This window comes from Pocillopora damicornis, chromosome 13, assembly GCF_964200805.1.
Source record: "Pocillopora damicornis chromosome 13, jaPocDami1.2, whole genome shotgun sequence".
Lineage (NCBI taxonomy): Eukaryota > Metazoa > Cnidaria > Anthozoa > Scleractinia > Pocilloporidae > Pocillopora > Pocillopora damicornis.
The window spans coordinates 2557-28658 of record NC_142682.1 but is presented as its reverse complement, the minus strand read 5'-3'; the positions used below and the strand labels follow the sequence as shown (position 1 = coordinate 28658).

General features: G+C 37.6%; 2 long non-coding RNA genes across 3 annotated transcripts; both read left to right on the top strand.

The window, feature by feature from the left end:
- Positions 1 to 15972: 15972 nt before the first annotated feature.
- LOC149034881 (uncharacterized) lies at positions 15973 to 16917 on the top strand. Its single transcript, XR_016182326.1, has 2 exons — positions 15973 to 16289; positions 16440 to 16917. It is a non-coding gene; the product is annotated as an uncharacterized LOC149034881 (long non-coding RNA).
- Positions 16918 to 17580: 663 nt separating this feature from the next.
- Positions 17581 to 25155, top strand: LOC149034880 (uncharacterized). Of its 2 annotated transcripts, XR_016182325.1 has the most exons (7): positions 17581 to 18132; positions 18306 to 18389; positions 18585 to 18645; positions 18825 to 20176; positions 20745 to 21956; positions 22548 to 22633; positions 23180 to 25155. It is a non-coding gene; the product is annotated as an uncharacterized LOC149034880 (long non-coding RNA). The 2 variants fall into 2 exon arrangements; XR_016182324.1 differs by having other exon boundaries at positions 18306 to 20176.
- Positions 25156 to 26102: the final 947 nt, after the last annotated feature.

The window sequence follows — 26102 nt, the reverse complement described above, 5'->3', positions numbered from 1 at the left end:
TGTGTTAGATGAGTTCGTCCACTGATAGGAAACAACAAGCTGAGGTACAACAGAGAGGAGAATCCAAAGCTAGGACATAACCACAGGTATGTTGAATATCTCAGTAAAGGAAGTAGAGTATAGTCTAGTCTAGTCCAAGAGTTAAGGTTTTCTCGAGTTTGCCAGAATTAATACAAAAGAAGAGCAGGCCTTTTTTTCGATTTAAGATCTTGAGACATTCTAACTTTCTGCTGCTCAAGATAAGCTTGTTTTCAGCGGCTTTCCATCACTAAGAATGTAAGTAAAGAATTAAAACAATGTGAAGCTAACTTGTGTAAGATGGGTGCCGTTGGTTGATAGGAAAACCTTGAGGCGTTGCATAGAGCAGTTAGTAAAAAAAGTTATGGTTGATCAGCACTACAGGTCATCTGAAAGAGGTAAGGCCGGCATGTTTTGATTGCAACAAGTTTTGTGAGATTTTCTTTTTGGTAGGACCTCGTGGCTCAGTTCGAATAAGAGCAGGACTGGAGTCCTTCATAAGAAAATAGCCATGACCACAAGCTGAGATACAACAGCGAGGAGAATCCAAAGCTAGGACATTACCACAGGTACCTTAAATTTCTCAGTAAAGGATCGGTCGAAGCAGATTGTCTTCCTCTTAGAAAAGTGCTACATAATATAGTATAGTAAAGAATTGAATTTAAAGCTGGTATATCAGTAGAGCAGGACTGGTGTGCTTTATGAAAAGACAGCCATAACAACAAGCTGAGTTACAACAGAGAGGAGAATCCAAAGCTAGGACATAACCACAGGTATGTTAAATGTCCAGTGATTCATGACTGAAGTATAGTATATAGTATATAAGTCTAATGTAGGAGTTAAGGTTGTCTCGAGTTTGTGAGAACTAAAATAAGAGAAAAGCACGCCTTTTTTTCGATTTAAGAGCTTCAGACATTTAAACTTTCTGCAGCTCAAGATAGGCTCATTCAACGGCTTATCATTACTGAGAAGGTAAGTGAAGAATTACAACAATGTGATACTAACCTGTGTAACATGGGTTCGTTGACTGATAGGAAAACCCTGATGCGTTGCATAGAGCAGTTGGAGGAAAAAGTAATCGTCGATCAGCACAACAGGTCATCTGAAAGAAGTAAGGCCGGCATGTTTTGATTGGAACAAGTTTTGTTAGATTTTTTCTTTTCAGCATGACCTTGTAGCTCAGTTCGGATCAGAGCAGGACTGGAGTGCTTCATAAAAAGATAGCCACAACTACAAGCTAAGCTACAACAGCGAGAAGAATCCAAAGCTCGCACAGAGTCACAGGTACATTTAATTTCTGAGTGATGGATTAAAGGCCAGTCGAAGCATAAAAGTACTACATAGTATAGTATGGTAAAAAATTGAATGTAAAGCTAGGATATCAGTAAAATAGGACTGGAGTGCTTCATGAAAAGATAGCCATAACAACAAACTGAGATGATTACATCAAATTAATTTCTTGTAGTCATGTTGATTACAACAAATTTTTTTAATCTTTTCTTTTCTTCATGACCTCATGGCTCAGTTCGGATCAGAGAAGGACTGCATTGCTTCATAAAATGATAGCCATTACAACATGATAAGCTACAACAGCGAAAAGAAACTAAAAGCTTGTACATAATAACAGGTACATTTAATTTCTGAGTTATGGATTAAAGGCTACTCGAAGCGGATTGTCTTTTGGTTAGAAAAGTACTACATAGTACAGTATAGTATAGTATTGAATTTAAAGTTGGATTATCGATAGAACAGGACTGGAGTGCTTCACAAAAATATGGCCATAACAACAAGCTGAGCTACAACAACGAGGAGAATCCAAAGCTAGGACATAACTACAGGTATGTTAGATTTCTGAGTAATAGAAGTATAGTATACTTTAGCAGGTAATTTATTGTTAACAACTGGGTTGAAAACGTAAATTAGCCATCGTAAAGGGTGGGTTACCCTTTAGGGTTACCCTTTACGGTGGCTAATTTACGTTTTCAACCCAGTTGTTAACACTAAATTACCTGCTATACTCTCCCACCGACGCAGCACCACAGTTTCTTTAGAAACTTACCCCTTTATAGTATACTTTAGTCCAGTCTGGTGGCGGAGCTAACTTCGTCTCGAGTTTGTCAGAATTAATACAAAAGAAGAGCGGGCTTTTTTTTCGATTTAAGAGTTTGAGACATTTTAACTCTCTGCAGCTCAAGATAAGCCCATCTTTGGCGGCTTTGCATCACTAAGAAGGTAGGTAAAGCATTCTAACAATGTGATACTAACCTTTCTAAGATGGGTTCGTTGGCTGATAGGAAAACCCTGATGCGTTGCATAGAGCAGTTAGAGCAAAAAGTCATGGTCGAACCGCACTGCAGGTCATCGGAAAGAGGTAAGGCCGGCATGTTTTGATTGCAACAAGTTATTAGAATTTTCTTTTCAGCATAACCTCGTGGCTCACTTTGGATCACGTCATAAACAAATAGCACATCAAACGCCTCATAGGTAATATTTAATCACTCGTAAGAATTATTCTTTCTTCTGAAATTTTCTGTTTGCAGAACTTTCTAGGTGGCTTCCTGATTAATCGGTTTAATGACAAAGTTTCACTACTCACTATGTGACGGGTTTAATATTTCAACACCTTTTATTCTCTTAAAAGTTTTCTGTTTTCAGTGGATAAAAACTAGTGTTTTCAAACAAGGCCTATCAGCAGCCCATCAGAAAGGTCACAGATGACGATTAAGTGTCAGTATTCAGTTTAAGATAATTCAAGGACAACTAACACGATATCCACTGTTACATATTTCGTATGCTCAAAACACGAATTGTCCTGAATAATTGAAACTGAAAGTAGCTTAATATATTTTTTATTTTAGTTGATCTTTTCTCAAGACATCAGTATATCATCCGTCTTTATTAGCAGTCTTTTGCATATAAGTCAAGTGTAGATTAATGTATTACCATCAACTCCATTGCAGTTTAGGCAATCCAGCACAATCCTTTAAACTTACTTCCAGCGCTGTGCAAAGATCTCCTTTGTGGTCTAGTCCAATGAAGTACATTCACGTGCAGCGCAGTACAGTCTTTGTCAGTTTCATTTGGAAACGTGCAATGCACTTCGGTGCAGATCAGTCTCGCGAGATGCAGTGAACTGACTGTCCTGTATGGTACTTTCCAGTTCAATTGAGGGTAGTGCAGTGTAGTGCGGTGTAGTGCAGTCTGGCGAAGTCAAGCTCAGGCTAAGACCTTCCAGTCCAACTAGGTACAGTGCCGTCCACTTCAGTCTTCTGAAGTGCTTCGGCTCAGTCCACTTCAGTCCAGTCCACTCCGCTGACGTGTATTCCATTCGAGTTTGATCTGGTCCAGTCCATTGAGTGGAGTCTGTGCTCGTCCAGTCCAGTCCCGTCCTGTCCAATTCTGTCTGTTCCCGTCTAATTCCATTCATTCCCTTCTAGCGAGGTAAATTTCAATCCAGCATAGCCCAGGTCCATATAAGTCAGCAGCAGTCTAGTCCAGTCAAAAGCAGTGCAGAACAGTGAAATTTGTAACAGCTCAGCCCAGTCCCGTTTCGTCCACCCCAGGACAACTAACTGCCGTTGAGTCTAGCACAACGCAGTCCTGCTCAGTCAAGTAAGGAACAACCAAGTGCATTGCGGCCCGTCCAGTCAAGTGAAGTGCTATTAGAAAAAGCCCACTGGAGTTGATAAAAGTATACCTGATAACTTAAAAATAAACAAGAATAATTAATAATCAACAAACGAAAAAATAAAGAAATGAGATATATATCTCAATAACTGATAACATTAATTAATTCTTGAAGAACTAAAGAAATGATGAATTAATAAGGAGATGAATATATATGTAAATAAAAATGATATATAAATAAGTTACGAAAAAGTTACGCTATTAAATAAATACAATTTCATCGTACGATCAATGTATTAACAATCATTTTGCGGAATATTAAAATATAGCACCACGTTGTCTTAAAGGCTTGCAAGTATTTTTTCTGACATGAGTCAGCTTTACCAAGACACCAGGTGACCTATGGACCAGGGTCGCTAGTGATTCATGGCTGAATTTGCAACACTGAGATATCAGTAGAGTAGGACTAGATTGCTTCATTAAAAGACATTCATAACAACAAGCTGAGCTACAACAGCGGGGAGAATCAGAAGCTAAGACGTAACCATAAGTACATTTAATTTCTAAGTAATAATTAAAGGTTAGTCGAAGCGGATTGTATTCCTCTTACAAAAATGCTACATAGTATAGTATTGTATAGTAAAATATTCATGAAAAGATAGCCAAAACAACAAGCTGAGCTAAACAGCGAGTAGAATCCAAAGTTAGTACATAACCACAGGTATGTTAAATGTCTCAGTAAAGGAAGTATAGTATAGTATGGTCTAGTCTATTGTAAGAGTTAAGGTTGTCTCGAGTTTGCCAGAGTTAATATAAAAGAACAGCGCGCCTTCTTTTCCATTTTAGAACTTGGGACAGTTAAGTTTCTGCAACTCACGATGACCTCATTTCAGCCACTTTGCATCAGTGAGAAGGTAAATAATCACAACAATTTGATTCTAACCTGTGTAAGATGGCTTCGTTCACTGATAGGAAAACCCTGATGCGTTCCCTAAAGCAGTTGTAGAAAAATGTTATGGTCGATCAGTACTACATGTCAACTGAAAGAGGTAAGGCCGGCATGTTTGGATTGCAACAAGTTTTGTTAGATTTTCAGCATGACCTCATGGCTCAGTTCGGATCAGAGCAGGACTGGAGTGCTTCATAAAAAGAGAGGCATAACAACAAGCTGAGCTACAACAGCAAGAAGAATCCAAAGCTAGGACATAACCACAGGTACGTTTAATTTCTGAGTAATAATTTAAAGGTTAGTCGAAGCGGATTGTCTCCCTCTTACAAAAGCGCTACATAGTATAGTATAGTAAAGTATTGAATTTAAAGCTGGGATGTCGATAGAACAGGACTGGAGTGCTTCATGAAAAGATAGCCATAACAACAAGCTGAGTTACAACAGAGAGGAGAATCCAAAGCTAAGACATAACCACAAGTATGTGAAATGTCTAGGTAAAGGAGTATAGTACAGTCTAGTCTACTCTCGTGTAAGAGTCAAGGTTGTCTCGAGCCGACATGTTTTGATTGCAACAAGTTTTGTTAGATTTTTTTTTTCTTTTCTGAGCTCGACCTCATGGCTCAGTTTGGATCAGAGCAGGACTTGAGTGCTTCATAAAAAGAGAGGCATAACAACAAGCTGAGCTACAACAGCAAGGAGAATCCAAAGCGAGGACATGTTAAATGTCCCAGTAAAGGAAGTATAGTATAGTCTAGTCTAGTCTGGTGTAAGAATTAAGGTTGCCTCAGGATTGCCAGAATAAATATAAAAGAGGAACGAGACTTTTTTCCATTTTATAAGATGGCATGTTTTGATTTGAAACAAGTTGTTAGATTTTTTTTCCAGCCTGATCTCGTGGCTCAGTTCGGATCAGAGCAGGACTGGAGTGCTTCATAAAAAGATGGCCATAACAACAAGTTGAGCCACAAAAGAGAGGAGAATCCAAAGCTAGGACATAACCACAGGTGTGTTAAACGTCTAGTCTAGTCTAGTCTATTCAAGTGTAAGAGTTAAGGTTGTCTCGAGTTTGCCAGAATTAATATGAAAGAAGAGCTTGCCTTTTTTTCCATTTTAGAGCTTGAAACATTTCAACCCCCTGCAACTCACGATAAGCTCTTTTCAGCGACTTTGCATTAGTGAGAAGGTAAGTAAATAATCATAACAATTTGATACTAACTTGTGTAAGATGGCTTAGTTCACTGATAGGAAAACCCTGATGCGTTGCCTAAAGCAGTTGTAGGAAAAAGTTATTGTCGTTCAGCTCTACAGGTCATCTGAAAGAGGTAAGGCCAGCATGTTTTGATTGCAACAAGTTTTGTTAGATTTTCTTTTTCTTTTTTTCGGCATGACCTCGTGGCTCAGTTCGGATAAGAGCAGGACTGGAGTGCTTTATAAAAAGATAGCCATAACAACAAGCTGACCTACAACAGAGAGGAGAATACAAGGCTAGGACATAACCACAGGTACGTTAAGCCTCTCAGTAGAGGACGTCTAGTCTGGTCTACTCTAGAATAGAAAGTAAAGTTGTCTGGAGATTGCCAGAATTAATATAAATGAAGAGCGGGCCCTTTTTTCGGTTTAAGAGCTTTAGATATTTTAACTTTTTGCAGCTCAAGGTAAGCTCATTTTCAGCGGCTTAGCATCACTAAGAAGGTAAGTAAAGAATTAATGTGATACTAACCCGTGTAAGAGGGGTTCGTTCACTGATAGGAAAACCATGATGCGTTGCCGAAAGCAATTGTAGGAAAACGTTATGATCGATCAGCACTACAGGTCATCTGAAAGAGGTAAGGCCGGCATGCTTTGATTGCAGCAAGTTTTGTTAAATTTTTTTTTTCTTTTTTCAGCATGACCTCGTGGCTCAGTTCGGATCATAGCAGGACTGGAGTGCTTCATAAAAAGATAGCCAAAACAACAAGCTGAGCTACAACAGAGAGGAGAATCCAAAGCTAGACCATAACCACAGGTATGTTAAACATCTCAGTAAAGGAAGTCTAGTCTAGTTTAGTCTAGTGTAGGAGTTAAGATTGTCTCGAGATTGCCAGAATTAATATAAAAGAAGAACGGGTCCTTTTTTTCGGTTTAAGAGCTTTAGACATTTTAACTTTCTGCAGCTCAAGAAAAGCTGATTTTCAGCGGCTTAGCATCACTGAGAAGGTAAGTAAGAATTATAACAATGTGATACTAACCTGTGTAAGATGGGTTCGTTGGCTAAGAACAAAACCCTGATGCGTTACATAAAGCAGTTGTAGAAGAAAGCTATGGTCGTTCGGCACTACAGGTCATCTTAAAGAGGTAAGGCCGGCATGTTTTGATTGCAACAAGTTGTTAGATTTTTTCTTTAAGCATGACCTCGTGGCTCACTTCAAATCACGTCAAAACCAAGTAGCACATCAAGTGCTTCATAGGTAATATGTAATCATTTGTAAGAATTATCATTTCTTCTAGACTATCTGAAATCTTCTATTTACAGAGCCTTTTAGGTGGTTTCCTGATTAACTGGTTTAATGACAACGTTTCACAATGTCACGTGTTTAATATTTCAACATCTTTTTTTCTCTTAACAGTTTTCCGTTTTCAGCGCAGAAAAACTAATGTTTTCAAACAAGGTATAATCAGCAGCCCATCAGAAAGGTAACAGATGACAATAAGGGAATAACATGACTTTTTGAGGGAAATATTGTTTATTTGCGCCCGCGTAGTGTCAAGGGCGCAATTAAAAAAGTCATGTAATTATCATTATTATCAATAAACAAGGCCAAATGATATCAAGAATGCGAGTTTTAAAAATACAAGCTAAGTGAATGACGAATTCAAAGTCACTTCAAATCATCATCTAAGTGTTGATTGAACAAGCTATTAAAGAATCAACTCAGTCCAGTGAACTTATTAAAAATTACCGAAAAAATGCTTAAAATCGTCTAAAAATAATAGGCATATCACAAAGTTGACCTTAAAAATGTCCATGCTGGTAACCGAATCATCACAAAGTTAACGGATTAGCTGTAGGGCTGATAATGCATTAGCAGCCCGCTGTCAGTCTTTTGCGGCCCGCTGAGCGTGTGTTTTGAAGAGGCCGATTTTCTATTTGGCCGTGTATATTGATAATAATTAACTGTAGGTATTCAATGATGGGACAAATTAAGGACAACCAACACGATACCCATTGTTACATATTTCGTATGCTCAAAACACGAATTGTCTTAAATAATTGTAACTGAAACTAGCTTCATAATATAATTTTTATTTCGTTGATGTTTTCTCAAAACATCAGTATATTATCAGTCTTTATAAGCAGTCTTTTTGAATGTAAGTCAAGTGTAGATTAATGTATTGCCATCTACTCCATTGCAGTTTAGGTAATCCAGAAGAATCCTTTTAACTTACATCCAGTGTTGTGCTAAGCTATCCTGTGGGGTCTAGTCCAGTGGAGTATATTCATGTACAGTGCAGTGGAAACGTGCAATGCAGTTCGGTGCAGATCAGTCTAGCGAGGTGCAGTGACTGTCCTGTATGGTACTTTCCAGTTAAATACAAGTTAGTGCAGTGTAGTGCAGTCTGGTGAAGTCAAGCTCAGACTGAGACAGTCCAGTCCAGCGAAGTCCAGTGCCGTCCAGTTCAGTCTTCTGAACTGCTGTCCGGCTCAGTCCAGTCCAGTCCAGTCCACTCCACTAACGTATGGTCCAGTCCATTTAGAGGAATCTGTGCCCGTACAATCCAGTCCCGTTCAGTCCAATTCCAATTCATTCCCTTCCAGCAAAGTTAATTTCAATCCAGCATAGCCCAGGTGCATACAAGTCAACAGCAGTCGAGTCTTGTCCAGTCAAGTGCAGTGCAGAGCAGTGCAATGCGTAACTGCTTAGCCCAGTCCCGTCCCGTTCCGTCCAGTCCAGAACAACTAACTGCCGTTGAGTCTAGCACAACGCAGTCCTGCTCAGTTAAGTCAGGAAAAACCAAGTGCATTGCGGCCCGTCCATTCAAGTCAAGTGCTATTCGCAAAATTCCACATTGAAGCCCATACAAGTGTATTTCAGTCCAGTCTTGTCTTCAGTTGTCACACCAACACAATCAAGAGCGTCTACTTACGGCATTGTCGTAGACAGATCTTTTTTTAATGATACCTTAATAAAAGTATACCTAATAACCGAAAAGTAAACAAGAATAATTGATAATCAATAAAAGATAAAATAAAGAAATAAAATATATATCTCAATCTCTGAAACATTGATTAATTCTTGAAGAACTAAAGAAATGATGAATTAATAGGGGGATAAATAAATATGAAAATAAATTTATATAATAACAAGTCCAGAAATAGTCACGTTGTTAAATAAATACAATTTTATCGTATTGTCAATGTATTAACAATATTTTTTGCAGAATATTAAAATATAGCTCCACGTCATCTTAAAAGTTTGCAAGTATTTTTTCTCACAAGACTTAGTTTTACCAAGACACCAGCTGACCTTTGGAAAGACACAAGCAATCACAGGGTCACTAGTGATTCATGGTTGAATTTGAAACACTGGGATATCAGTAGAGCACGATTGGAATGGATAATCATAACAACAAGCTGAGGAACACCTGCTAGGAGAATCCGAAGCTAGGACATAACCACAGGTACGTTAAATGTTTGAGTAATGGGTTAAAAGCTAGTCGAAGCGGATTGTCTTCCTCTTACAAAAAGTGCTGCATAGCATAGTATACTAAAATATTGAAGTTAAAGGACTGATATTAGTAGAGAAGGACCGGAGTGCTTCATAAGAACTACAATAGGAGCTAGGACAGCGAGGAAAATCGGAACCTAGGACATAACCACAGGTACGTTAAATTTCTGAGTAATGGATCAAAGGCTAGTTGAAGCGGATTGTCTTCCTCTTAGAAAAGTACAACAAAGTATAGTATAGTAAAGAATTGAATTTAAAGCTGCGATATCAGTAAAACAGGACTGGAGTTCTTCATGAAAAGGTAGCCATAACAACAAGCTGAGCTACAATACCGAGGAGAATCGAAGGCTAGCACATAATCACAGGTATGTTAAATGTCTCGGGAAAGGAAGTATAGAATAGTCTAGTCTAGTCTAGTCTAGTGTAATCTAGGAGTTACAGTTGCCTCGAGTTTGCTATAATTAATGTAAGAGAAGAGCGGGTTTTTTTTTTTCGATTTAAGAGTTTCAGACATTTTAACTTTCTGCAGCTCAAGACAAACTCATTTTACGCGGCTTTCCATCACTGAGAAGGTAAGTAAAAAATTATTACAATGTAACTTGTGTAACATGGGTTCGTTGGCCGATAGGAAAACCCTGATACGTTGCATAAAGCAGTTGTAGGAAAAAGTTGTGGTAGATCAGCACTACAGGTCATCTGAAAGAGGTAAGGCCGGCAGGTTTTGATTGCAACAAGTTTTGTCAGATTTTTTGTTTTAGGCATGACCTCATGGCTCACTTGGGATCGGAGCAGGGCTGGAGTGCTTCATAAGATAGCCACAACCACAAGCTAAGGTAAAACAGCGTGGAGAATCTAAAGCGAGGACATAACCACAGGTACGCTAAATTTCTGAGTGATGGATTACTGGCTAGTCGAAACAGAAAAAGTACTACACAGTGTAATATAGTAACGAATTGAATTTAAAGCTGTGATATTAGTAAAACAGGACTGGAGTGGTTCGGGAAAAGATAGCCATAACAACAAGCTGAGGTATAACAGCGAGGAGAATCCAAGGCTAGGACATAACTACAGGTATGTTAAATGTCTCAGGAAAGGAAGTACAGTATAGTCTAGTCTAGTCAGGTGTAGGAGTTAAGGCTGTCTCGAGTTTGCCAGAAATAAAAGAAGAGCGGGCCTTTTTTTCGATTTAAGACCTTGAGAAATTTTAACTCTCTCCAGCTCAAGATAAGCTCATTTTTAGCGGCTTTCCATCACTGAGAAGGTACGTAAAGAATTATAACACTGTGATACTAACCTGTGTAACATGGGCTCGTTGGCTGATAGGAAAACCCTGATGCGTTGTATAGAGCAGTTGGAGGAAAAACTTATGGTCGATCAGCATTACAGGTCATCTGAAAGAGGTAAGGCCGGCATGTTTTCATTACAACAAGTTTTATCAGATTTTTCTTTTCAGCATGACCTCGTGGCTCAGTTTGGATCAGAGTAGGACTGGAGTGCGCCATAAAAAGAAAGCCATAACAACAAGCTGAGCTACAACGGCGAGGAGAATCCAAAGCTAGGACATAACTACAGGTATGGTAGATGTTAGTTTGGTCTAATAGAGGAGGTAACGTCAGTGGGTTCGTTGGCGTATGTGAAAACCCTGATGCGTTGCATAGAGGAGTTGGAGGAAAAAGTTATGATCGATCAGCACTACAGGTCATCTGAAAGAGGTAAGGCCGGCATGTTTTGATTGCAACAAGTTGTTAGATTTTTTCTTTTAAACATGACCTCGTGGCTCCCTTTGGATCACATCATAAATAAGTAGCACATCGAGCGCTTCATAGGTAATATGTAATCATTTGTAAGAATTATTCTTTCTTTTAGACTATCTGAAATTTTCTATTTACAGAAATTTTTAGGTGGTTTCCTGATTAATTGGTTTAATGACAACGTTTCACCACTCACTATGTGACGTGTTTAATATTTCAACACCTTTTTTTCTCTAAACAGTGTCCTGTTTTCAGCGGAGAAAAACTGGTGTTTTCAAACAAGGCCTAGTCAGCAGCCCGTCAGAAAGGTCACAGATGACCATTAACTTTCATTATTCAGTTATGGGACAATTCAAGGACGACCAAACCGATCTCCATTGTTACATATTTCGTATGCTCAAAAACACAAATTGTCTTGAATAAGTGAAACTGAAACCAGCTTCCTAATATAATTTTTATTTAGTTGATGTTTTCTTAAGACATCAGTATATCATCCGTCTTTATTAGTAGTCTTTTGCATAAAAGCCATCAACTCCATTGCAGTTTAGGCAATCCAGAACAATCCCTTTAACTTACTTCCAACGCTGTGCAAAGCTATCCTGTGTGGTCTAGTCCAATGGAGTACATTCACGTGCAGTGCAGTACAGTCTTTATCAATTTCATTTGGAAACGTGCAATGCAGTTCGGTGCAGATTAGTCTGGCGAGGTGCAATGAACTGACTGTCCTGTATGGTACTTTCCAGTTTAATCCAGGGTAGTGCAGTGTAGTGCAGTCGGGTGAAGTCAAGCTCAGGCAAAGACAGTCCAGTCCAGTTAGGTGCAGTACCGTCTAGTTCAGTCTTCTGAACTGCTGTCCGGCTCAGTCCAGTTCAGTCCAGTCACTCCGCTGATGTGTACTCCAGTCCAGTTTAATCCGGTCCAGTCCATTAAGTGGAGTCTGTTCCCTTCCTTTCCAGTCCAGTTCTGTCCCGTTCAAATTTATTCATTCCCGTCCAATTCCATTCATTCCCTTCCACCTGAGTACATTTCAATCTAGGATAGCCAAGGTCCATATAAGTCAACAGCAGTCGAGTCTAGTCCAGTCAAGTGCAGAGCAGAACAGTGCAATCCGTAACACCTCAGCCCATTTCCGTTTCGTCCATTCCAGAACAACTAATTGCCGTTGAGTCTAGCACAACGCAGTCCTGCTCAATCAAGTTAGGAACAACCAAGTGCAATGCGACCCGTCAAGACAAGTGAAGTGCTATTCGGAAAAGCCCACATTTAAGCCCATAGAAGTGTATTTCAGTCCAGTCTTGTCTGCAGTTGTCACACCAACACAATCAAGAGCGTCTACTTACGGCATTGTCGTAAACAGTCTTTTGAATGATACCTTAATAAAAGTATACTAGATAACTTAAAAATAAACAAGAATAACTGATAGTCAATAAAAGATAAAATATATACCTCAATAACTGATAACATTGATTAATTCTTGAAGAACTAAACAAATGATGAATTAATAAGGAGATCAATAAATATGTAAATAAACTGATATATAAATAAGTTAAGAAATCCTTACGTTATTAACAATTTTATCCTATGGTCAAGGTATTAAAAATGTTTTTGCAGAATATTAAATATAGCACCACGTCGTCTTAAAAGTTTGCAAGTATTTTTTCTCTCAAGACTTAGTTTTAGCAAGACACCAGCTGACCTTAGGAAAGACACAAGCAATCACAAGGTCGCTGGTGATTCATGGCTGAATTTGCAACACTGAGACATCAGTAGAGCAGAAATAGAATGGATAAGCATAACAACAAGCTAAGCAACAGCTGCAAGAAGAATTCAAGGCTAGGAAATAAGCACAGGTACGTTAAATTTCTGAGTAATGGATTAAAGGCTAGTCGAAGCAGATTGTCTTCCTCTTAGAAAAGTACTACATAGTATACTTTAGTAAGGTATTAAATCTAAGGCTGGGAGATTAGTAAAACAGGACTGGAGTGCTTCGTGAAAAGATAACCATAACAAGCTGAGCCACAACAGCGAGGAGAATCAAAGACTAGGACATAACCACAGGAATGTTAAGTCTCCCAGTAAAGGAAGTATACTATAGTCTAGTCTAGTGTAGGAGTTAAGGTAGTCTCGAGTTTACCAGAATAAATAAAAAAGAAGAGCAGGCCCTTTTTTCTGATTTAAGATCTTGAGAATTTCTAACTTTCTGCAGCTCAAGATAAGCTTGTTTTCAGCGCTTTCCATCACTGAGAAGGTAAGTAAAGAACTAAAACAATGTGATAGTAACTTAATTGTGTAAGATGGGTGCGTTGGCGATGGGAAAAACCTGAGGCGTTGCATAGAGCATCTGGTAAAAAAAGTTATGGTTGCTCAGCATTACAGGTCATCTGAAAGAGGTAAGGCCGGCATGTTTTGATTGCAACAAGTTTTGTTAGATTTTTTCTTTTTAGCATGACCTCGTGGCTCAGTTCGGATCAAAGCAGGACTGGGGTCCTTCATAAGAAAATAACCATAACCACAAGCTGAGCTACAACATCGAGGAGAATCCAAACCTAGGACATAACCACAGGTACCGTAAATTTCTGAGTAATGGATTAAAGGCTAGTCGAGGCAGAAAATTACTACATAGTATAATATAGTAAACAATTGAATGTAAAGCGAAGATATCAGTAAAACAGGACTGGAGTGCTTCATGAAAAGATAGCCATAACAACAAGCTGAGCTACAACAAAGAGGAGAATCCAAAGCTAGGACATAACCACAGGTATGTTAAATGTCTCAGTAAAGGAAGTATAGTATAGTCTAGTCTAGTCAAGTGTAAGAGTTAAGGTTGTCTCGAGTTTTCCAGAATCAATATGAAAGAACAGGGCGCCTTTTTTTTCCATTTTAGAGCTTGAGACATTTCAACCTCTTGAAACTCACGATAAGCTCTTTTCAGCGACTTTGCAGTAGTGAGAAGGTAATTAAACAATCATAACAACTTGGTACTAACCTTTGTAAGATGGGTTCGTTGGCTGATAGGAAAACCCTAACGCGTTGCCTAGAGCAGTTGGAGGAAAAAGTTACGGTCGATCAGCACTACAGATCATCTGAAAGAGGTAAGGCCGGCATGTTTTGATTTCAAGAAATTTGTTTAGATCTTTTCTATTCTTCATAACCTCGTGGCTCAGTTCGGATCAGAGAAGGACTGCTTTGCTTCATAAATAGATAGCCATTACAACATGGTGAGCTACAACAGCGAAAAGAAACTAAAAGCTAGGACATGATAACAGGTACATTTAATTTCTGAGTAATGGATTAAAGGCTACTTGAAGCGGATTGTCTTTCTCTTAGAAAAGTACTACATAATACAGTATAATATAGTATTGAATTTAAACCTGGATTATCGATAGAACAGGACCGGAGTGCTTCACGAAAAGATGGCCTAAACTGGATTAGTTCAATAACTACCCAATCTGCCAATAAAAAAAGCCCTGGGAGAAATGTTATCTAGGTGGTAACTGCATGTTAGCCCATATTTGGGAGGGTTTGGTCATTGTCGTAAATTTAGCCACAGTCATCCACTTTCAACTGGAAACTGTTCGTTCGACTTTCAGGTTTGAGATTGCAAAACTTCACTGTGTCCATTTTCGGGGACTGAACGAAAAATTTCAATTTTTTTCCCTTGAACTTCGTATATCTGCGGCTCAACATAAGTCCATTTTCTCACAGAGATGGTAATTAAAGAACTATAATTTTGGGATACAAATCTGCTGTAAAGATGGGTTTATTCGCTGATATGAAAACCCTGACACGTCGAATCGAGCAGTTGGAGGAAAAAAATATGAAAGACCATCTACATACTCTCTAGTAGAGAGCTTTTTCTAAATATAGCCTAATAAAAATATACCTAAAGTATAACTTAAATAATCAAAAATAACTGATCAATAAAAAAGAAAATAAAGAAAGAAAATAAATCTTAATAACTAATAGTGACTACTTCTTAATTAAACACTTAAGAAGATAAAGAAATGATAAATAAAGAGGATGATGAATAAATATGTAAATAAATTGATAAGTAAATGAAACAATAAATATAACATTGAAGTATGATTTATGTATTTATGATTTTTGCTAAATATTAAAATGAAATGTGACGTTGTCTTAAATGTTTAAGAGATATTTTTTTCTCCCAAGACCTAGTTTTCCCAGGACATCAGCTGACTTTTAAAAAGACACCAGCAACCACAGGGTCGCCAGTGATTTGTGGCTGAATTTGTGAAACTGGGATATCAGTAGAGCAGTATTGAGAGCGGACAATTACAGGTACGAAAAATTTTCTGAGTAATGGAAGTAAAAGTTAGTCAAAGCAGATTGTCTTTCTCCGACAAAAACGTCTATGAATTGGTGATAGAGCATAGCTACTACATCAGTCTTAAATCCGAAGGAGAACAAGTGTTCTTATGGCTTCCAAACTCGAGAATATGACATCTTGTAATGCATTTTATTGAAAATAAGTGAAATTATCACACATGTGCCTAAGTAGTATGTACTAGGGTTATAGCAGAGAATAGTATAGCATAGTTTGGTAATGTACATTATCGTATAGTATAGTACAGTACAGTATAGGAGATAATAAGGTCTCAATTTTGATAGAAAGAATTGAAAAGGGATTTGGGAAGTTAAAATATTTTTAAATTATTGCAGCTCACGATAAGTCCATTTTCGGGAATTGTGCATCACTGAGTAGGTATGTAAAGAAATATTATGACACTAACCTGAGTAAGATGGGTTGCTTTGCTGATAGGAAAACCCTGATGCGTTAACGTTGGAGAAAAACTTACAGTGTGATATCCATAAGCTCTACAGATCAATCTAATAAGAGGTAAGGCCGGCGTGTTTTTATTGCAACAAGTTTTGTTAGGTTTTTTTTTTCCAGCGTGGACTCGTAACTCATTGCATCATAACGAGGTAGGGAATCAGACACTTCCAAGGTAACAGAAACATTTGTAAGAATTATTCTTGGTAACCCTAAGCAATTACTAGACTATCTGAAATTTTCTGTTTACAGAATTTGTGAGGTGGCTTCCCGACTCATTTCTTTGATATCAGCGTTTAACAATTTACAAGGTGGCATGTCTAATATTTCAATCCTTTTTTGTATTCTGAAAGTTTTCTGTTTTCAGAGGAGAAAAACTATCAATGGGTAGTGCTTTTAACAGCCCCAGTTATCCAATCAGCAGCCCACGGAACTGGTGATGATGTGTAAGTATTAAGTCAGGGAACAATTCAAGGACAACTTGCATGATTTCCATTGTTGCATTTCATATGCTCGAAACGCAAATTGTCTTAAATATGCGCGTCTAGCACTAGCTTTAAAAAAAACATGATTTAGTCGATCTTTTCTAAATCCAGAACAGTCCTTTCAAGTAAAGTCCAGTGCTATGCAAACTATCCTGTATGGTGATTTCCAGTTTAATCCAAGGCAGTGCAGTGTAATGCAGTCTGGTGTAGTCAAGCACAGTCTATAGCAACCCAGTGCAGTGCCGTCTAATCCAGTCCAGTCCCGTCCACTCAAGTGAAGTCCCATCCACGCAAGTAGATTGCAATGTAGTTCAATCCGGAACATCCCAAGTCCATAAAAGCCAAGTGCAATAGTCCATTCCAGTCCAGTCCAGTCCAGTCCCGCCCACTGAAGTACAGTGCGGTGTATTTCAATCTGGCGCGTAATTTCTAGCTCAATGCAGTCCCGGTGAGTCAAGTGAAGTGCGATTTAAGGAAGTGCGGTGCTGTCCATTAGAGTGAAGTGCCATTCAGAAGAGGCCACATTCAAGTCCAATTCAGTAAAATCAAGTTCATTCCAGTCCAATTCAGTCCAGTCACATCAGCCCAATGAAGTTTCTACAAATACTGTCGCGGAGAGGTTTTTCTAAATGATAGCTTAATAAAAGTATACCTAATAACTTAAAATACACCTGAAAAAAATTGATCAATAAAAAAATGAAATAAGGAAATGAAATAAATCTCAATAACTTAGAACAGTGATCATTTCTCAACTAAATTCCTAACAAGATAAAGAAATGATAAACGAGTAGGAAGATGAAAAAATATGTAAATAAATTGATAAATAAATAAAAGATTGATAAATATAATATTATTGTATGATTTATGTATTTAAAATTTCTAACACAGAATATTAAAAGAAATTGCAACGTTTTAAAAGTTTTCCAGGTATTTTTTTCTCCCAAGACCTAGTTTTACTGAGACATCAGCTGAACTTTGCAAGGACGCAAGCAACCACAGGAGAACCAATGATTTGTGGCTGAATTTGTCATTATGGGATCTCAGTAAAGCAGTACTGGAGTTCTTCATGAGAAGATGATTATAACAACAGGATAAACTACAGCAAGGAGAAGAATCCAAAGCTAGAACATAACCACAGGTACGGTAAAATTTCTAAGTAATGGAAGTAAAAGCTAGACAAAGAAAATTGCCTTCCTCTGAAAAAAGCACTCATGAATGAGTGAAAGAGCATAGCCCTTCCATTAGTCTTAAATTCAAGAGAGAACGAGTGTTCTGATCGTATTCAATCTCAAGAATATGACTTCTTGTTATAGTTTTTATGGCAAAATAAATGAAATTATTTTACAGGCATCTATATATTTTACAGTAGGGTATACTGCAGTATAGTATAGCATAGTTTGGTACTGCACTCTATAATAAAGTATAGGAGTTACTGTTGTCTCAAGTCTGACAGAAAGAATAGAAAACGGATCTGGGAGGTAAAAACATTTTAAAATTAGTGCTGCTCAAGATACGCCCGTTTTCAGGAGCTGTGCAGCACTGAGTAGGTATGTAACGAAATATTATAATGTTATGTTGCTAGCCTGAGTAAGATGGTGTGCTTTGCTGATAGGAAAACCCTGATGCGTTGCACCGAGCAGTTGATGAAAAAGGTAATACCTTAAGCTCTACAGGTCATATTATGGATTTCAACAAGTTTTGTCGATTTCCTTGTTTTTTTTTTGTTTTGTTTTGTTTTTTCAGCAGGACCTCGTAACTCGCTCCAGATCACATCATGACGAAAAGGGCATCAGACACTTCAAAGGTAACATCGAAACATTTGTAAGAATTATTCTTGGCTCTGGACTATCTGAAATTTTCTGTTTACAGAATTTGTGAGGTGGCTTCGCGACTCGTTGCTTTGATGTCAATGTTTAATCATTTACATGTTTAATATTTCAATCCTTTTTTGTTTTCTGAAATTTGTTCTGTTTTCAGAGGAGAAAACTATCAGTGGGTAGTGATTTTAAACAAAACTCTGTTATCCGTTCAGCTGCCCATTGGACCGGCCACAGATGACGAGTAAGTGTAAGTATTAAGTCAGGGGACAATTCAAGGCAACTTACATGATTTCCATTGTTGCATTTCATATGCTGGGAACGCAAATTGTCTTAAATATAATAAAATAAATATAAATAAAATAAATTACTCCAGGCAAGGCTGGCATGTTTTCATTGCAACAAGTTTTTTCAGATTTCTATTCTCGTTTTTTTAAAGAAGACCTCGTAACTCACTCCAGATCATATCGTAACGAAGTAGGGCATCAGACACATCAAAGGTAACATAGAAACATTTGTGAGAATTACTCTTGGTTCTGGACTACCTTAGATTTTCTGTTTATAGAATTTGTGAGGCGGCTTCTCGACTCATTGCTTTGATGCCAATCTTTAATAGTTTACAAGGTGACATGTTTAATATTTAACCCTTTTTTGTATTCTGAAACTTTTCTTTCTCCAGAAGAGAAAGATAATCAATGGGTAGTGCTTTTAAACATGGCCTAGTTATCCAATCAACAGCCAATGGGACTGGTCACAGATAACGATTAAGTGTAAGTATTAAGTCAAGGGACAATTCAAGAACAACTTGCATGATTTCCATTGTTACATTTCATATGCTCGAAACACAAGTTGTCTTAAATATCTGCGACTAGCATTACCTTCAAAAGAAAACGATTTACAAGATTTTTTTTCTAAATCCTAAGGATATTATCAGTCTGTATTAGCAGTCTTTTGCATTCAAGTCAAGTGTAGTACCATTTACTCCATTACAATCTAGGCAATCCAATCCAAGTCCAGTCCAATGTTATGCAAACTATGCTGTAAGTAGATTTCCAGTTTATCCAAGACGGTGCAGTGTAATGCAATCTGGTGAAGTCAAGCATAGTCTATAGCAGTTCAGTGCAGCAAAGCGCAGTGCTCTCTGGTCCAGCACAGTCTTCTCCCGCTCACTCCAGTCCAGTCCCGTCCACTCAAGTGAAGTCCCATCCACGCAATTACATTGTAATGTATTTCAATCCGGAACACCCTAAGTCCATAAAAGACAACTGCAACAGTCCAGTTCCGTGAAGTGCTGTCCTGTCCAGTCCAGTCCACTCCCACCCACTGAAGTACAGTGCAGTGTATTTCAATCTGGAGCGCAATGTCGAGTCCAATGCACTCCGGCTGAGTCAAGTGAAGTAGAACCTAAAGCAGTGCGGTGCTGTCCATTAGAGTAAAGTGCCATTCAGAAAAGGCCACATTCAGGTCCCAGTCAGCGCAGTCTGGTCCAGTCACAGCAGTCTAATGAAGTGTCTACAAATGCTGTCGTGGAGAGCTTTTTCTAAATGATAGCTTCATAAAACTATACCTAATAACTTAAAATACACTAAAAACAATCGATAAATAAAAAGTTAAAATAAAGTGATGAAATAATCTTAATTACTAATAACAGGGATCATTTCTCAACTAAGTTCCTAAGAAGATAAAAAAATGAAGAATAAATAGGAAGATGAAAAAAATAGGTAAATAAGTTGATAAACCAATAAAAAATAATAAATATAACATTATTATATGTATTAATGATTTTTTAATGCAGAATATTAAAAGGAAATGGAACGCTTTAAAAGTTTTCCAGGTATTTTTTTCTTCCAAGCCCAAGTTTCACCAAGAAATCGGCTGATCTTTGGAAGGACACAAGCAATCAAAGGGTCTCCAATGATTTGTGGCTGATATATCAATTGAGCAATAGTGGAGTGCTTCATTAGAAGATGATCTTAAGAACAATCTAAGCTACAGCTGCGAGAAGAACCTAAAACTAGGACATAACCACAGGTACGATAAAATTTCTGAGTAATGGAAAACCTAGTCAAAGCAGATTTTCTTCCTCTGAAAAAAGCACTCATGAACGGGTGATAGAGCATAGCCCTTACATAAGTGTTCACTTGAAAAGAGAACAAGTGCTCTTATCACCTTCAAATTCGCGAATGTGACCTTATAATAGTTTTCATGGAAAAAAAGTGATATTATTACACGTGCATCAAAGTACTATGCAGGAGGGTGTAGTATAGTATGATATAGCATAGTTTGGTACTATACACTATAGTATGGTGGTTAATGTTGTCTCGAGTTAGACAGAAAGAATAAAAAAGGGATTTGGGAGCTTAAAACAATTTAAAATTCTCGCAGCTAAAGATAAGGCGGTTTTTGGGAGGTGTGCATCAGAGAGTAGGTACGTAAAGAAATATTGTAATATTATGATACTAACCTGAGAAAAATCGGTTGGTTCGCTAATAGGAAAACCCTGATGCGTTTTGCGGAGCAGTTGGAGAAAAACTTAATACCCGTAAGCTCTACAGATCAACCAGTTTTGTTAGATTTCTTTTTTCTTTTTTTTCAAAAGGACCTCGTAACTCACTCCCGATCACTTCGTGAAGAGGTAGGGCATCAGACACCTCAAAGGTAACGTAGAAACATTTGTAAAAATTATTCTCGGCTCTGGATTATCTGAAATTTTCTGTTTACAGAATTTGTGAGTTGGCCTCCCGACTCATTGCTTTGGTGTCAATTTTTAATAATTTCCAAGGTGACATGCTTAATATTTACATCCTTTCTTGTATTCTGAAAGTTTTCTGTTATCAAAGGAGAAAAACCATGACGATTATGTGTAAGTATTAAGTCAGGGGACAATTCAGGGACAACTTATATGATTTCCATTACATTTCATATGCTCGAGACACAAATTGTCGAGACACAAATATAGTCCAGTCCCATTTAATCAAGTCAAGTCTCATCCATGCAAGTACATTGCAGTGTATTTCCATCCGGAACTACCCAAGTCAACATAAGCCAACTGCAACAATGCAGTGTAGTGCTGTCCAGTCCAGTACAGTCCAGTCCAGTCCCGCTAACTGAGGTACATTGCAGTGTGTTTCAATCTGGTACACAATGTCGACCACAATGCATTCCAGCTGAGACTAGTGAAGTACAACCTAGGGCAGTGCGGTGCCATCCATGAGAGTAAAGCTCTATTCAGTGAAGTTCAGTGCAGCCAGTCCAGTCACATAGGCCCAACGAAGTGTCTACAAATACTGTCGTTGAGAGCCTTTTCTAAATGATAGCTTAAAAAAGTATACCTAATAACTTAAAATACACCAAAATTTTGATAATAAAAAGTTGAAATAAAGTAATAAAATACATCTTGATAACTAATGACAGTTATCATTTCTCAACTAAATCCCTAAGAAGATAAAGAAATAATGAATGAGTAGGAAGATGAATAAATATGTAAATAAATTGATTAATAAATAAAAGTTTAATAAATGTAATGTTTTTGTCTGATTTATGTATTTATGATTTTTAATGCATATTATTAAAAGATGCAATGTTTTGAAAGTTTTCCAGAGATTTTTTTGTCCCAAGACCTAGTTTTACTTCGACATCAGCTGATCTTTGGAAGGACACAAGCAACCACAGGGTCGCCGGTGATTTGTGGCTAAATTTCGAACACTGGGATATCAGTAGAGCAGTACTGGAGTGTTTCATGAAAAGATAATCATGACAACAAGCTAAGCTACAGCTGCAAGAAGAATCCAAAGCAGGGAAATAACCACAGGTACGATAAAGTTTCTGAGTAATGGAAGTAGAAGCTATTCAAGGCAGATTGTCTTCCTATTAAAAAAGACAGTCATGAACGGGTGACAGAGCATAGCCCTTGCATTAATCTTAAACTGAAAAGAAAACAAGTGTTCTAATCGCTTCCAAACTCGAGAATATGACATCTCATAATAGTTTTTATGGCAAAATAAGTGAAATTATTACACATGCATCTAAGTACTGTACAGTAGTGTATAGGATAGTATAGTTGAGCATAGTATGGTAGTGTACACTATGGTATAGTGTAGTATAGAAGTTAATATTGTCTCAAGTTAGATAGAAAGAATAAAAGGCATTTGGGAGCTTAAAACATTTAAAAATTATTGCAGCTCAAGATATCCTCATTTTCGGATGCTGTGCATCACTGAGAAGATATGTAAAGAAATACTTAAATGTTACGATACTAACCTGTGTAAGATGGGCTCGTTCGCTGTTAGGAAAACCTTGATGTGTCGCACTGATCAGTTGAAGAAAAACTTGATATCTATAAGCTCTACATATCATCTAAGAGGTAAGGCGGGCATGTTTTAACTGCAACAATTTTTGTTAGATTTTTTTTTCAGCATGACCTCGTTACTCACTTTGGATCACACCGTGGCAGAGTAGGGCATATGGCTGATAGTGAAAGATAAGTTGGTGTGTTTATTACTTTTACAACTAGACAATAGATAGAAACTACAACCTTAAACTAAATAATTTAAAAAATTCTAATTAAAAAAAAACGAGTTGAAAAAGAGGGACTTTTCAAACTTGCCCTTTATTTGGCAAACTACAAATATGTGGTACCATTCTGAATACAAGCTGGCAACCAGATGTTTCTTGTTCACATAATAGATTGGTTTAATTTGAAATCAGTAAAGTAATTCATATCTTTTTTCAATTGCATCAAACATAATCAAAGCCTGTATTAAGCAAACGAAGTTGAGAAACCATTTAAACTAGAAGTAGAAATTGACATGCCCTAAAATAGCATTACACTCTTATTTAATTACAAATACGTTTAAAGGAGAACGGAACTAAATAATAATGATAATAAAAACACGCCAGCACCAGTTATTATGTACATAGTTACTAATTCAATCTTTAGTGCAATTCGATTCGATATTAGCAACTACAATTTACTTTTGTATTGAAACCTTGAATGAACCTAACTTAATATCGCTCCCTTTTATCTACATACAGTGTCAAACGTGAAGAGGACTACAAATCAGGAAAGAGGCAGAAGAATATACATCCTGAGAAGCAGCAACAGCCAGAACAATCTTAAGAATTTTCTTTTCCAAATCGCTATGATAAGCGACGTATTTAAAAATTACTAACGCGTATATCTGAGAGAAAGCCTCTTGAAAACCCTTTGTTTATGAGATAGAAAAACCATAAGAACTTCGAAAAGTTTCCCTGAATTGAATAATTTTAAAGGCAGACTTATACCAGTACAAAATGTAACAATTATCTTAATAAAAAAACCAATCCTTCAACCGCCAGCCAACAATAAGCATGTAATTCAATTGCCACACAGTTAGTAACGGCAAAGTATAAGATTCCTTGCTTATATTTTTGTATGCAAATCTTCGTTGTATTCTAATAAAGCTACCGTTATGGTTTATATATAGAATTTGTTATGGTTTATATGTAGAATAAGTGAGTGTAAAATATAAGTGTGAAACATCAAGCAATAAAAGTTTGATTAAATATTTTATATGACAGCAAGAAAGCCGACTACCACCTTGACTTGATTAGGAATTAAACCCAACCCCAATCCCAAACCGTAAACAAATTAAAAACAATTTTGCCAAACTTCATTCGCCATATTGAAAAGAAAGAAATCCTCATTAAGAAAAGCAGCGCATTATAGTCTAAATCAAAGGTTTTACCCAGACAGACGGTAAAGTTTATTATTTCGTAAAACTCATTTCAAATTAATAGTTCCAGTAAAAAAAGTCCACCCTAGCCTACAAATTTCCCAACCATACGGTAAGGGTTCTTATTTCAGAAAATCCACCCAATCTTATTTATCTCGAAAAGAACCGTTGAAGCTTAGATATTTCCCACCGAGGCAGCTAAGGTCATATTTCAGTCGAGTTAATTTCAAATTAATGGTTCTAGTAAAAAAAATCAACCCTATCCTAGATATTTCCCAACAAAACGGTTAAGGTTACTTTTTCGAAAAACTAACCCTTAGCATATTTATCTCCAAAAGGGTAGTTATAGCTATAATATTTCCCAGAGAGCAGCTAAGATTACATTTTGGTAGAGTTAATTTCAAATTAATGGTTCCAGTAAAAAAAATAAACCCTATCCTAGATATTTCCCAGATAAACGGTTAGGGTTTTTATTTCGAAACCCTAACACTAAGCAGAGATATCTCCAAAGAAGCAGTTAAAGCTCAGATTTTTCCAAGCAAGGCAAGTAAGGTTAATATTTAAAAACATTTATAAAAACTAATATTCCTAGTGAAAAATTCAAGTAAAAAAATCAATATTTATCAAAAAAATCAGTAAGGGTTGCTGTTAACAACAATCTACCCTAGCGTAAAAAGTTCCAGAAAAGACATTAAAGGTTATTATTTCCAGAAAAAAAACCCTGGTATAAAAAAAGAAACTAACCCCAACCCTACCCTTAGCAATACCCTAACCGCCAAAAAACTCTAAACCCTAAAAAAAACTTCTAAAACCTAAGAAACGGAAAAAAACACTAAAAGCCCTAAGTGCAAAACGACTCTAAACCCTCAAAACCTAAACCCTACACAATCGTAACTAACCCTAAGATATACCCTTACCGCAAAATACCTCTAACAACTGAAAAACCCTAAACCCTACCCAACCATCAAAAACCATGCCAACCCTAAGCGCGAAACCACTCTAAACCCTAAAAAGCCAAAACCCTACACAACCGCAACTAACCCTAAGATATACCCTAACCAGAAAAAACCTCTAAAAGCTGAAAAACCATCAACCCTACAAAACCGTAAGCAAACCTAGCCAACCCTAGGCGCGAGACAACTCTAAACTAAAAAAAACCTCAATCCTACAAAACCGTAACTAACCCTAAGATATACCCTAACCGGAAAAAACCTCTAAAAACTGAAAAACCATTAACCCTACAAAACAGTAGGCAAACCTAGCCAACCCTAGGCACAAAACAACTCCAAACTTAAAAAAAACTCAATCCTAAAAAACCGTAACTAACCCAAAGATATACCCTAACCGGAAAAGACCTCAAAACGATGAAAAACCCTAAAACCTACCAAATTATCAGCAAACCAAGCAAACCCAACACGCAAAAGAACTCTTTACCCTAAAAAACCACAACCCTAAACAAACGTAACTAACCCTAAAACATACCCTTAACTAAAAAGACCTCTAGGCCCTAAAAAACCCTAAGCCCTTCTAAACCGTCACTAAATCTAGCTAACCCAGGGCGCAAATGTACTATAAACCCTAAAAAACCTAAATCCTACACAACCGTAACTAACCCTGACACTAAAAACCCTAACCCTAACCCTAACCCTAACCCTAACCCTAACCATAACCCTAACCCTAACCCTAACCCTAACCCTAACCCTAACCCTAACCCTAACCCTAACCCTAACCCTAACCCGTAACTAACCCTGACACTAAAAACCCTAACCCTAACCCTAACCCTAACCCTAAACCCTAACCCTAACCAGTTAGGGTTAGGGTTTAGGGTTAGGGTTAGGGTTAGGGTTTTTAGTGTCAGGGTTAGTTACGGGTTAGGGTTAGGGTTAGGGTTAGGGTTAGGGTTAGGGTTAGGGTTAGGGTTAGGGTTAGGGTTAGGGTTAGGGTTAGGGTTAGGGTTAGGGTTAGGGTTTAGGGTTAGGGTTAGGGTTAGGGTTAGGGTTAGGGTTAGGGTTAGGGTTAGGGTTAGGGTTTAGGGTTTAGGGTTAGGGTTAGGGTTAGGGTTTAGGGTTAGGGTTAGGGTTAGGGTTAGGGTTAGGGTTAGGGTTAGGGTTAGGGTTAGGGTTAGGGTTAGGGTTAGGGTTAGGGTTAGGGTTAGGGTTAGGGTTAGGGTTAGGGTTAGGGTTAGGGTTAGGGTTAGGGTTAGGGTTAGGGTTAGGGTTAGGGTTAGGGTTAGGGTTAGGGTT